This window comes from Nyctereutes procyonoides, unplaced genomic scaffold (assembly GCF_905146905.1).
Source record: "Nyctereutes procyonoides isolate TBG_1078 unplaced genomic scaffold, NYPRO_anot_genome, whole genome shotgun sequence".
NCBI classification, from domain to species: domain Eukaryota; kingdom Metazoa; phylum Chordata; class Mammalia; order Carnivora; family Canidae; genus Nyctereutes; species Nyctereutes procyonoides.
Genome location: NW_026575125.1, coordinates 97,420,604 through 97,435,285, shown reverse-complemented (window position 1 = coordinate 97,435,285; position 14,682 = coordinate 97,420,604). Strand labels below are relative to the sequence as shown.

General features: G+C 35.8%; 1 pseudogene; it reads right to left on the bottom strand.

The window, feature by feature from the left end:
* Window positions 1-6,709: 6,709 nt before the first annotated feature.
* LOC129518075 (actin, cytoplasmic 1-like) lies at window positions 6,710-7,618 on the bottom strand (annotated as a pseudogene).
* Between the last annotated feature and the right edge of the window lie 7,064 nt (window positions 7,619-14,682).

The following is a 14,682-nucleotide window of genomic DNA, read 5'->3' as shown; positions in this document are numbered from 1 at the left end:
GATTCCCCTCCCTAAAGTCAATAAAAACCGCTTAACACCTGGACATTTAATAGTGAAACTTGCAAATTCCAAAGATAAAGAGAAGATCCTTAAAGCAGCAAGAGACTAGAGATCCCTAACCTTTATGGGTAAAAGTATTAGTGTAACAGCAGACTTCTCCACAGAGACCTGGCAGGCCAGAAAGGGCTGGCAGGATATATTCAGGGTCCTAAATGAGAAGAACATGCACCCCAAAATACTTTATCCAGCAAGGCTCTCATTCAGAAGAGATGGAGAGATAAAGAGCTTCCAAGGTAGGCAGAAACTGAAAGAATATGTGACCCCCAAACAAGTTCTGCAAGAAATATTAAGGGGGACTCTGTAAAAGAAAGAGGAAGTCCAAGGAAACAATCCACAAAAACAGGGACTGAATAGGTATCATGATTACATGAAATTCCTATCTTTCAATAGTAGTAACTCTGAACGTGAATGGGCTTAATGATCGATCCAATCAAAAGGCGCAGGGTTTCAGACTGGATAAAAAAGCAACACTCATCTATTTGCTGTCTAAGATGTGGTATACAATGGAATATTACTCAGCCATTAGAAACGACAAATACCCACCATTTGCTTCGAGGTGGATGGACCTGGAGGGTATTATGCTGAGTGAAATACATCAATCGGAATAGGGCAAACATTATATGGTCTCATTCATTTGGGGAATATAAAAATTAGTGAATGGGAATAAAGGGAAAAGAGAGAAAATGAGTGAAAATATCAGTGAGGGTGACAAAACATGTGAGACACCTAACTCTGGGAAGTGAACAAGGGGTAGGGGAAGGGGAGATGGGCAGGGGGGTTGAGGTGACTGGGTGTTGGGCAGTGAAGGGGGCATTTGATGGGATGAGTACTGGGTGTTATGCTATATGTTGGGAAATTGAACTCCAATAAAAATTTAAAAAAATAAAATAAAGTGGGGAAATTAAAACTTGACACAGAAATGAAAAGGATTATAAGAGAGTATGATGAGGCATTTTACGTCAACAAAATGGATAACTTAGAAAAAATGGGTGAATTTCTAGAAACAATCTACCAATACAGAATCCTGAAGAAATAGAAAAGCCAAACAGACTCATTATGAGTAAGGAGATTGGATTAGAAAATTTTATATGGCTACCAATAGTGAAAATTGCAGGAACATACAGCTTCACTGGAGAATTCTACATGTATTTAAAGAAATAACATAAATATTTCTGAAACTCTTTAAATAATTAATAAAGAGGGACACTACTAAGCTCATTCTATAAGGCCAGCATTGTTCTGATACCAAAGCCAAAGACTACAAGAAAACTTTAAACCCATATCCGTGATAACTATTGATGCAAAAATTGTCAACAGAATCTTGACAAACTGAATTCAACTCCACATTAGAATGATTATATACTATTAAAGCATGTGAGTTGTACCTGAAATGAAAGGATGGTTAAACATGTGAAAAAATCAATGAAATAACCATATTAATGAAGGACAAAAATCACATCATAATCTCAATTGATGCAGAATAAAGTATTTGACAATATTCAATACCCTTTTATGATTAAAAAAAACACTCAACAAACTAGGAATAAAATGAAAGTACCTCAACATAATAAAGACCGTACAATTACCATCATACTCAATAGTGAAAGAGTGAAATATTTCCTCTCAGATCAGAACAATGGAAGGATGCCTTGTCTCACCACTTCTATTCAACAGCATAATGGAATTCACAGTAAGAACAGTTAAGGTACAAAAAAAAAAGAAAGAAAAGACATCAAAATTGGAAATGAAGAGGTAAAATTTTCTTTTTGTCACAGCTTACTCTATCAAAACCCTAGATATTCCACAAAAACCTCTTTACAACTAATAAAATAGCTAATCAAAGTTGTGGTTTGCAAATCAACCCACCCAAATCAGACTTCTATACACTAATAATGAATAATTGGCAAAGTAAATAATAAAAACCCATTTATAAAGCATCAAAAAAATAAAATGCTTAGGAACAAAGCTTATCAAGGACTTGAAATACTTGTACACTGAAAACTACAAATTATGGCTGAAAGAAATTAAAGAAGACACAAAATGAAAGTCATCCATGTTTATGGGTTAAAAGACAATATCATTATTAAGTTTGTTCTACCCAAAGCAATCTACAGATTCAAGACAATCCCTATCAGCATCCAATGCCTTTTTTTGCAAATAAATAAATAAATAAATAAATAAATAAATAAATAAATAAATAAAAATCATTCTAAAACTCATGGAATATTAAGGATCCCTGAAAAGCCAGAACAGTCTTGAAATAAGAACAATGTTGAAAACTTCACATTTCCTGATCTCAAAAATTACAATTCCACAGTAATCAAAAAAGTGTAGTACTTGCATAACGTCAGACATGTAGACAAATTGAATAGAGTAGAAATTCCAAAAATAAACTCCTGTGTATTTTGTCAATTTATCTCAAGGGTACCAAGACCATTTAATGGGGGAAATGACCATCTCTGCAACAAATACCATTGGGGAAATTTGGTAATTTCTAAAACTAAGAATAACAACGACACAAATTTAAAAATGGCAAAAGACTTGAATAAACAGTTCTTAAAAAGATGATATGCAAATAGCCAGCAAGCCTAGGAAATTATGCTCAACATCAGTCATCAGAGAAATGCAAATCAAAGTGACAATGCATTGTTATATCCCAACTATTAGGATGGCTACTATCAAAATTAAAAGAAAATATGAGAGTTCTGGGAAAATGACAGAGTAGGAAGACCCTGAGCCCATCTCATTCCATGGACACACAAAGATAACTGCCATATCAGTGTAACTAACTCTGAAAATTATGTGAAGACTGGCAGAATAGACTTTCCACAGTTAATCATAGAGAGGAGGCCACATCAAAAAAAGTAGGAGGTGTAGAGATGTGGCTGGCAACCAAACTCCCAGCAAGACTAACTAAAAATAGAAGGGACACCACAAGCACAGAAAAGTGAGAGGATAAGACCCTATATCAGGCATCCTAGACTCAGGTCCTACACTGGGAAGATGAGTCTCCATAACATTTGGCTTTCAGAACCAGTGAGACTTAACTTCACAAGTTTTTACAATCAGCTGGGTTTAACTCTGGATACTTTAAAAATTAATGGGCTTAGGAAAGCTGGAGGGCTATTAAGTGACTCAATCTTTACCCTTAAACAGCCAGCAAAACTAACAACTTCTCTGAGATATAGCATAGAAGCAGAAATTTGAAAAACATCTGGGATATATTGAAGGAAATCTATTTACTAATTTCAGAATGTCCACTGGAGAGACAGGGATCTTTAGGTGACTTGTCCAAGAAGAAAAGTGCTGGTAGGTGCCATTTTTCTCCCACCCCCCAGCCTAGATAGTCAGACACTTGCAGGAACCAGCACAAACACTCTCCACCTATCTTGCCAGCACTGCACATCTTGCCTTCTCACTGTCCTGTGGATCTGCATAATGAAACACACTCCACTTAGAGATATCCCTACTAAGCATCTCCTACACCAATATACCCTGTAAGCAACCCCAGCAAGGACCTGTACCACGCTAAAATGACTTCTGCCCTGTGGAGAGGGGAAAATAACCATACATCACTGCACCTAAAATCCCAACAGCCAAATCTTATAGCTAGCAATGCAGTAAGAGTGTCCTACCAATAAGTCTTGGATTGGGGCCAGACATCTGGTCTGATTACATGCCCTCTCCACAATAAGTTTCTCAGGGGAAAACGCAGGGAAAGCACCCTGCAAGTCAGTGCAACTTCATCCTCAGCTTATGAGATGAAGGCAGGTATCTTGTCTAACTGTTGACCCTGCCCAACTATAAGATTGCTGTGTTCCCAGATTGGCTTCTTAACAGCATAGAATCCAAACGCTGCCTGTTGTGCTCACAACTGGAAAAGTGGAAAAAAATTAAAAAAAAAACCTGGAAAAGTGGGCCATCACAACCAGTTGAACTAAAGGCAAATGTGGCTCAGCCACAACAGTAGGGCACACACACCCACACACATAGGAGACACTCCTAGAGTGCCCGGTTTTGGTGAATGTGGGTCACTGTGCTACAGGTCACCACAGCACTTCTTCATAAATGCCCCCACTTTCAAGATTAGGAGACATAGCTGACTTTCTTACTACATAGAAGCAAATATAAAGAGTTAGACAAATTGGACAGGAATACATCCCAAATGAAAGAACAATAAAAAAAACACAGCAAAACAGCTAATGATATAGAGATAATCAATATTTCTGACAAATAATTCAAAGTAATGGTCATAAAAATACTCATTGGACTTGAGAAAAGAGTGGATAATGTCAATGATCCATTTAACAAAGAAAAAATATTTTAAAAGACCCCGTCAGAGTGAAAATTCAATACCTGAAATCAAAAATACTCTATAAGGAGTTAATATCAGAATAGAGGAGGCAGAAGAGTGCATCAACTATATGGAAGACAGGTAAATGAGAAACAACCAAGCTAAACAACAAAAAGAAAAAAAAGAATAATACAAAAAATGAGAATAGTTTAAAGGAAGTCATCATCCTCAAATGTAATAATAACAAATGTAATGACATCAAGTGTAATAACATTCACATTATAGGGATACCAGAAGGAAAAGAGAGAGAGAAGGGGGCAGAAAATTTATCTGAAGATATAGTAGCTGAAAACTTTCCTAATCTGGGGAAGAAAGAGATATTCAGAACCAGGAGGCACAGAAATCCTCCAAACAAAATTAACCCAAGAAGATCTACCTCAAGACACATAATTAAAATGACAAGAAGGTAGTGATAAATATTTGCATTTCCCTGATGATACGTGATATTGAGCATCTTTTCATGTGTCTGTTGGATATCTGTATGCTTTCTTTGGAAATATGTTTATTCAGGTCCTCTGCACAGTATTTTGAGAAGGTGGAGGGGCAAAGGGAGAGGTAGAATATTAAGCAGCCTTCATGCTGGGTATGGGACTCAATCTCACCCCAAGATCATGACTTGAGCCAAAATCAAGAGTAAGAGGAATCCAGGCACCCCTCCTCAGCCCATTTTTAAATAGGACTCAGTTTGGGGGGGGTGAGTTGTATAAGTTATTTATAAATTTTGGATATTAACCCATTATCAGAAATATCACTTGCAAATATCTTCTCCTATTCACCAGTTGACTTTTTGTTTTGTTGATGGTTTCCTTTGCTTTGCAAAAGTTTTGTTTTATTTTTTTGATGTACTCCCAATAGTTTTTCTTTTCTTTCCTTTGCCTTGGGAGATATATCTAGAAAAATATTGCTATAGCCAATGTCAGAGAAACTACTGCCTGTGTACACATATAGGATTTTAAAATTTTAGGTCTCACATTTAAGTTTTTAACCCATTTTGAGTTTATATCTGTGTGTGGTGTTAGAAATTTGTCTGTTTTTATTCTTTAACATGTAGCTGAATGGTTTTCTCAGTGCCATTTATTGAAGAGACTTTCTTTTCCCCATTGTACATTCTTGCTTCCTTTGTCATACATTAATTGACCATAGATGCATGGGTTTGCTTATGGGATCTCTATTCTGTTCTATCGATATATGTGTATATTTTTGTGCTTGTACCATACTGTTTTGATTTCTATATTTTGTTAGTGGGAATGTAAATTGGTACAGCCATCAAGGAAAAGTGTATGAGTTTCCTCACAAAAATTTAAAATGGAAATACCATATGATACAACAATTCTAGTACTGGGTATTTACCCAAAGAAAACAAAAACACTAATTAAAAAGATATATGCACGCTTATGTTTAATGCAACATTATCTCCGTTAGCTAAGACATGGAAGCAATCTAAGAATTCATCAATAGACAAATGGATAAGGAAGATGTGCTACATATATACAATGGTGTATTACACAGCCATATAAAAGAATGAGATCATGCCATTTGAGACAACATATATGGACCCAAAGGACATCATGCTAGTGAATTAAGTCAAATTGGGAAAGAAAAATACCATATAATGTAATTAATATTTTAAAAAATCAAATGAATAAACAAAAAAAAAACAGAATCAGACATGTAAATTCAGAGAACAAGTTGATAGTTGCCAGAGAGAAGGGGATTTGGGGGATGGACAAAATTTGTGCAGGGGAGTGGGAGACCCAGGTTTCCTACCATGTCTTCACCTCTCCTACACTTTTTTGATGTGGCCTCCTCTGTACAATTCACTGTGGAAAGTCTGTTTTGCTAGTCTTCACGTCAGTTTCAAAGTTAGTTCTACATATGTAGGTGCTATCTCATTGTGTCTGTGAGATGAGGTGCGCTCAGGATCCTCCTACTCCACCATCTCCCCAGAAGTGCTTTTTTTTTAATTGCCATTTTCAAATGTACAGTTCTGTCACACTAAATACTTTCACGTGTTGTGTAACTATCACCACCACCCTTCTCCAGAACTATCTGATTGTTCCCAGCTAAAACTCTGTAAACATTATACATTACATCTCCTTTACCCAGGCCTCTGGCAACTACCATTCCACTTTCTGTGTTTATGGATTTGACTCTCTTAGGTTCTTCATATAAGCAGAATCATTTAACATCACCCTTTGTGACAGGCTTATTTTATTTTACTTAATGTCTTTAAAGTTTATCCAGGTTGTAACATATGTCAGAATCTCCCTTCTTTTTTAAGCTCAATAATCCATTTTATATAAAATGATTGTTCTTGATCTTTATTGTGCTGGACACCAGGGCAGTGATATTCTGCATTCTGGTCAGCAATACTGGGGTATATGGTGGTTCCACCAGACAGAACCTTGTTGGTGTAGAGGTCTTTGCAGATGTCACACTTCATGATGAAGTTGAGCGTAGTTTCACAGATACCACAGGATTCCATGCCCAGGAAGGATGGCTCAAAAAGTATCTAAAGGCAGCAGAGCTGCACATTGTCAATGGTGATGACCTTTCCATCTGGCAGTTCCTAACTCTTCTCTAAGGAAGAACTGGAAGCCACAGTGGCCATCTCCTGCTCAAAGTCCAGGGCAATATAGCCCAGCTTCTCCTTGATGTCACACATGATTTCCTGTTAAGCAGTGGTGGTGAACCTGTAGCCATGATCCATGAGGATCTTCATAAGAGAGTCCATTGGATCCCAGGCAGCCAGATCCAGACACAAGATGGCATGGAGTAGGATGTATCTCTCATAGATAGGCACAGTGTGGGTGACCCAGTCACCAGAGTCCATTATGATGCCAGTGGTATGGCCAAAGGAGTACAAGGAGAGCATGGTATGGATGGCCACCTACATGACTGGGATATTGAAGGTCTCAAACTTGATCTGAGTCATCTTCCCATGGCTGGCCTTGAGGTTCAGGTAGCCTTGGTTAGCAGCATGGGGCGTTGCTTGGGGGCCACATGTAGTTCATTGTAGAAGTTGTGGTGCCAGATCTTCTCCATGTTATCCCAGTTGGTGATGATACCATGCTGGATGGGGTACTTCAGGGTCAGGATGCCCGTCTTGCTCTGGGCCTCATCATCCATATAGGAGTCCTTTTGGCCCATCCTCACCATCATGCCCTGGTGCCAGAGATGCCCCACAATGAAGGGGAAGACAGTCACAGGGTCTTTGTAGGCTGTGAAGACAGCCCTACACATGTTTATTAAATCATTTCAGCCATTCAGTGTCTTTTGATTGGAGAATTTAAACCATTTACTTTTAAAGTAATTATTGACATAAGAACTTAGCACTATCTTATCAATTATTATATATAATTAATTTTTATTTATCTATAAATATATTTGTCTCATGCTTGTCTACCCTTCTTTCTCATTTATACCTTAATTATAAGTGATTTAAAATATTTTAGTACTACATTTTATTTTTTCTAATGGTGTATTGCCTTTACTTTTTAGCCTTTATATTGATTTCTCTAGCGATCAAAGTGTGCATCCTAATCAGAATTAATATTTTACCCTTTCACAGAAAATGTAAGATTCTTATACAAATATATGTCCATTTACCTCCATTGTTAGTTCTGTTGTTTTTCCTATCAGTTTTTTTTACAGAAATTAAAAGAAAAATATAGTCTTTTATATTTATCAACAAATTAACCATTTCTACTGTTTTATTCCTTTCTGGAGATTTGAGATTCCATCTGATATTATTGTCCATTATCCTGAAAATTTTTGCTAGCAATTATTAATTGAAGGTATTATCTTAATTAATTGACTCATCCTTTGTTTATCTGACCATATATTCATTTTTTCTTCATTTTTAAGAAATTTTTCCACTGTATAAAGAATTTTATCAATTTAGAATGAAGTGGCCTCCATTGTTTCTGATTAGAATGTCATAAAAATTTTGTATAAATTTCTCTTCTTTTATAATATGGCCTTTTTTTCTGTTTTCAAGATTTTCTCTGTACTCTGGTTTTCCTCAGTTTTACTATCGTATTCTTATATTTAATTTGTATGTTTTAAATTTGTTGCAAACTGATATTTTTCACCAAATTTTGAATGCTTTCAGGTACATTTTCTAATATTCTTTTTATTTTAGAGCAGTTTTGGATTTACAAAGTAATTTGGAATTAGTACAAAGAGCTCCCATATCCTACACCCCTACTTTCTCCAATTATTAACAACTTACCCTAGTGTGGTACAATGCTACAATGAATGAACCAATATTGATGCGGTATTATAACTAAAAGACCGCAATCTATTTAGATTTAGTTAGTTTTACTTAATGTCATTTGCTGCTTCAATATCCCATCATGATACTGGTTTATATTTAGTCATCATGTTGCTTTAAGTTTCTCTTGACAGTGATAGTTTCTTAGATCTTTCTTGTTTTGATAGAATTGATAATTTTGAGGAATATTGATATTGTAGAATGCCTACCTTTATAGAAAATATAGAGTTTAAGATGTCTGATGTTTTTCTCATGCTTAGATTGGGATTTTGTTTACATTTGTTCTTATTTAAGTTCAATTAGATTGGGATTTATGATGTTTGGCTGAATACCACAGAGATAAATCGTCATTTTCACCACATCATATCAAGGGTACACTCTATCAATATTACTTATCATTGATATTAATCACAATTACTCTGCTGAGAAAATATTTGTTAGTTTTATCCAATGTAAAGTTACTTTTTCCCCTTTTCATGCTGTATTATTTGGAAAGAAGTAATTATGCATAGAATAACTTTAGGTAAGGTATGGTGAGACATGTTCCATTTCACTGGAGGTGGAATACCTAAATTAACTATTTGGAATTTTTCTGCATGGGTTATTTGTCTCTTCTTCCTAATTTATTTATTTTTTCAACCATTTATTGATATAAGCATGAATTTGAAGGTACTTATTTTCAACATTAGATTATTATCTCATACAGCTTTATTTGTTGTGTTGCTCAAATTTCTAGACATCTTTGGTCATGGGGAATTCACTTTCAGTTGCCTCATTTAACAATTTGCTGTGAATCATATTTTTTTGCACTTTTTTACTTTTTGGCACTACAGGATGCTTTTTATACTTTCTTCCATAGTCCTAATTTAAGGTTTTTCTTCAATAAATCTTGACTTTTTTGATTAGAGAATAGTGTTAGAATTCAAGATCTGGTAGCTAGGTGTGTACTTTGCTGTTGGGGTGGCATTAGTTCTAGCCCTCTCAGCTACAGAGCATGGAAATATATGTGTGTATACTAACCTATGTACATAGATATATACAAGTATTTTATAAGAAATATCTGTATTTATATTAAGGTAAATATGAGTTTATATTGATGTTTCAAACTCATGTTAGCCTCCTCCTACTCCAACAGTGAGAAACCTGGCTCGTACTTAGCACTATACATTTATTTAATTGTTCAATTTCAGCATATGTTTATAGTGGTGTCAGAATTGTTTACCTTTACTCTTGAGGGAAATAACTTAATTCATTATAGTCCAGTGCTTATATACTGAATCTTTTGCTTTTAATCTCAACTCATTTCCAAAGCTATTTAGGTTAGTGATTTTATACCTCACCCTCTACAGTGAGTCTGTTTCATGCATTTTGTATACATTTTTAATACGGTGAGATTATTTTGTTACATTCTATAATCCATCCTGAGGTCCCTTAGTCTCCTAAGTGATTTTTTAAAATTTACATTCATTTAAGGTCACTCATTTTACTATAAATTTCCATGGGTTTTCATCAATGCACATTGTCATGTATCTACCTTTTTAGTATCATACAGATTAGTTTCACTGCCCTGAAACTATTTGTTTTAACTAGTCAACCCTCCCCTTTTCTCCTGAAGCTCTGACAATCATCAATTGTTGCTATGTTTTGCTTTTCCTTTTCTGGAATGTTATATAAATAGAATCATACAGTATGAAACCCATACAGATTATCTTCTTTCACTTAGCATTACACATTTATGATTCACCTATGGCTTTTCATGACTTGATAACATTTATTTTTATCATGAAATAATATTTTATTTTATAAATGTACCAATTTTTTTCTATTCACTATTGAGCAGTATTTTCGTTACTTCAAACTTTGGCAATTATGACTAAAGTTCCTGTAAACATAATAGTTCAGCCTGCAGCTTTCTGTGTGGTTATTTTTTTTAAAGATTTTTATTTATTCATGATAGACATAGAGAGAGAGAGGGAGAGAGAGAGAGGCAGAGACACAGGCAGAGGGAGAAGCAGGCTCCATGCCGGGAGCCCTACTCGGGACTCGATCCCAGGACCCCAGGATAGCGCCCCGGGCCAAAGGCAGGCGCCAAACCACTGAGCCATCCAGGGATCCCTTTTCTGTGTGGTTATGTTTTCAAGTCATTTGTATAAATCCCAGGAGCATGATTGCTGGTTCATAAATTCATGTTTATGCCATGTTTATTTATAGAAAAAGCTACGTCTATCCATGTCTGTGTAGGAGACTGATAGCTGAATTCCAAAATGACTGTACCATTTTGTACTTCTATCAGCAGTGAATGAGAGTTTCTGTTAGTCTGTATCCTCAGCAATTGACACTGATACTCATTTGTAATTTTCTTTTTTTTATATTTTATTTTTTATTTTTTTTATTTTATAAATTAATTTTTATTGGTGTTCAATTTACCAACATACAGAATAACACCCAGTGCTCATCCCGTCAAGTGTCCCCCTCCGTGCCCGTCACCCATTCACCCCCACCCCCCGCCCTCCTCCCCTTCCACCACCCCTAGTTCATTTCCCAGAGTTAGAAGTCTTTATGTTCTGTGTCCCTTTCTGATATCTCCCACACATTTCTTCTCCCTTCCCTTATATTCCCCTTCACTATTATTCATATTCCCCAAATGAGTGAGAACATACACTGTTTGTCCTTCTCCGATTGACTTACTTCACTCAGCATAATACCCTCCAGTTCCATCCACGTTGAAGCAAATGGTGGGTATTTGTTGTTTCTAATGGCGGAGTAATATTCCATTGTATACATAAACCACATCTTCTTTATCCATTCATCTTTCGATGGGCACCGAGGCTCCTTCCACAGTTTGGCTATTGTGGACATGGCTGCTAGAAACATCGGGGTGCAGGTGCCCCGGCGTTTCATTGCATCTGAATCTTCGGGGTAAATCCCTAACAGTGCAATTGCTGGGTCGTAGGGCAGGTCTATTTTTAATTCTTTGAGGAACCTCCACACAGTTTTCCAGAGTGGCTGCACCAGTTCACATTCCCACCAACAGTGTAAGAGGGTTCCCTTTTCTCCGCATCCTCTCCAACATTTGTTGTTTCCTGCCTTATTAATTTTCCCCATTCTCACTGGTGTGAGGTGGTATCTCATTGTGGTTTTGATTTGTATTTCCCTGATGGCAAGTGATGCAGAGCATTTTCTCATGTGCATGTTGGCCATGTCTATGTCTTCCTCTGTGAGATTTCTCTTCATGTCTTTTGCCCATTTCATGATTGGATTGTTTGTTTCTTTGGTGTTGAGTTTAATAAGTTCTTTATAGATTTTGGAAACTAGCCCTTTATCTGATATGTTATTTGCAAATATCTTCTCCCATTCTGTAGGTTGTCTTTGAGTTTTGTTGACTGTATCCTTTGCTGTGCAAAAGCTTCTTATCTTGATGAAGTCCCAATAGTTCATTTTTGCTTTTGTTTCTTTTGTTTTCGTGGATGTATCTTGCAAGAAGTTACTGTGGCCAAGTTCAAAAAGGGTGTTGCCTGTGTTCTCCTCTAGGATTTTGATGGAGTCTTGTCTCACATTTAAATCTTTCATCCATTTTGAGTTTATCTTTGTGTATGGTGCAAGAGAGTGGTCTAGTTTCATTCTTCTGCATGTGGATGTCCAGTTTTCCCAGCACCATTTATTGAAGAGACTGTCTTTCTTCCAGTGGATCGTCTTTCCTCCTTTGTCGAATATTAGTTGACCATAAAGTTCAGGGTCCATTTCTGGATTCTCTATTCTGTTCCATTGGTCTATGTGTCTGTTTTTGTGCCAGTACCACACTGTCTTGATGACCACAGCTTTGTAGTACAACCTGGAATCTGGCATTGTGATGCCCCCAGCTATGGTTTTCTTTTTTAAAATTCTATTGATGTTTAGAGATACCGCATTGTTTTAATTCACACCTCCCTAATTACACGGGATGCTGATCATCTTCTCGTATGATTATTATCCATCTGAATAATTCCTTCATGAAGAGTTTGTTTATACTTTTGTCCATTGTGGGTTGTTTGTTCTGTTATTTTTGAGTTGCATATATCGGAAAGAAGCCCTTTATCAGATAAACATTTTGTAAATATTTTCCCTCAGGTTGTAGCTTGTCTTTTCACTCTTAATTGTGTCTTCAAAAGAACAAATATTTCTTTTAATTTTAATAAGGTTGAAATCATTATTTTTCCTTTTACTAATCTTGTTTTTGGTGTTGCACTAAAACTCACTGCTAAATCCAGTCACCAATATTTTCTTATGTTTTCTTCTACAATATTTATAGTTCCACATTTTAAATTTAGGTCTATGATTCCTGTTGAATTAATTATGTTGAAATCTGTAAAGTCTTTATCAGATAATTTTTTGTTTTTGCTTATGAACATCTAATTGTTCTGGTGACATTAGTTGGAAGAACGATTCTTTCTCATTGAATTAACTCTGCTCCATTGGCAAAGATCAATTGGCAATGTTTGTGTGGGTTCATTTCGGGAATTTCTATTTTGTTCTACTAGCCTATATAGTTATTATTTTACTATATACAACCTATCTTCATTACTTTAGGTTTATATGGGATCTTGAAATTAGACAGTGAGATCCTTCCAACTTTGTTCTTTTTCAGTAATATGTTGGCTATTCCTGGTGTTTCCTCTTTCCATATAATCTTTAGAATTACTTTGTTAGCATCTACAAAATACCTTGTGTTTTTTTTTAAGATTTTATTATTTATTCATGAGAGACACAGAGAGAGAGGGGCAGAGACACAGGCAGAGGGAGAAACAGGCTCCCCACAAGCACCCTGATGAGGGACTCAATCCTGGATCCCAGGATCATACCCCTAGCCAAAGGCAGGCACTCAATCGCTGAGCCACCCGGTATTCCAGCCTTGTGTTTTTTTTTTTAAGATTTATTTATTCATGAGAGACATAGAGAGAGAGGCAGAGACACAGTTAGAGGGAGAAGCAGGCTTCATGCAGGGAGCCTGATGTGGGACTTGATCCCTAAACTGGGATCACACCCTGAGTGAAACGCAGACGCTCAACCACTGAGCCACCCAGGTGTCCCCAGCCTTGTGGTTGTGATTGGAGTTGTGTCTAATCTGATAATAAAGTTGGGAAGATTGGACATAATAACAATAGCATCTTCCAGTTCAAAACTACACAAGAAAAACTCTCAATTCATTTAGACCTTTGATTTTTTATTGGGCACATTAAATTTTATACACTTAGATCCTGCACATATTTTATTAGATTTATACATAAGTATTTTATTTTGGGGATGCTATTATAAATGCTATTATTTATTTTGTAGATTTCAAATTCAAATTGTTCATTGCTTGTATGTGGAAAAGCAACTGATTTTGTATATTAACCTTTATGCTTCAACTTTGATATGCTTGCTTATAAGTTCTTGTATTTTTTGTTTGTTAATTCTAAGAAACTTTCTAAATAGATAATTTTGTCATTTGCAAAGGCAGCAACACAAAAGTCTTTGTTTCTATCTTCCTGCATAATTTTTATTTCATTTTATTGTTCTATTACACTAGGTATTTCCAGTACAATGTTTAGTGAAAATGGGGGAGAGGACAGCCTTGCCTTATTCCTCCCACTCTTAGAGAAAAGCATCCATGTTCTCACAATTAATTAGTATTTTAGGTGTTTTTCTTGGTAGTTATTTATCAAGTTAAGGAAGTTCTCTTCTATTCCTAGTTCAATAAGTATTTTTTAAAATCAATAGATGTTATTAAACTTTGCCAATTGCTTTTTCTACATTAGTTAATGTAGTCACATGATTTTTCTTCTTTAACCTTATGGAAGCAGTGGATTAATTTAATTGATGTTCAAATGTTGAACCAGCTTTGCAAACCTGGAATAAATCCCAAATGTTTGTGCTGTATAATTCTTTTCATACATGTCGGATATTATCTGCTAATATTTTCTTGATGATTCATACACTTATGTTTGTGAGAGATATTGGACTGTAGTTTTCT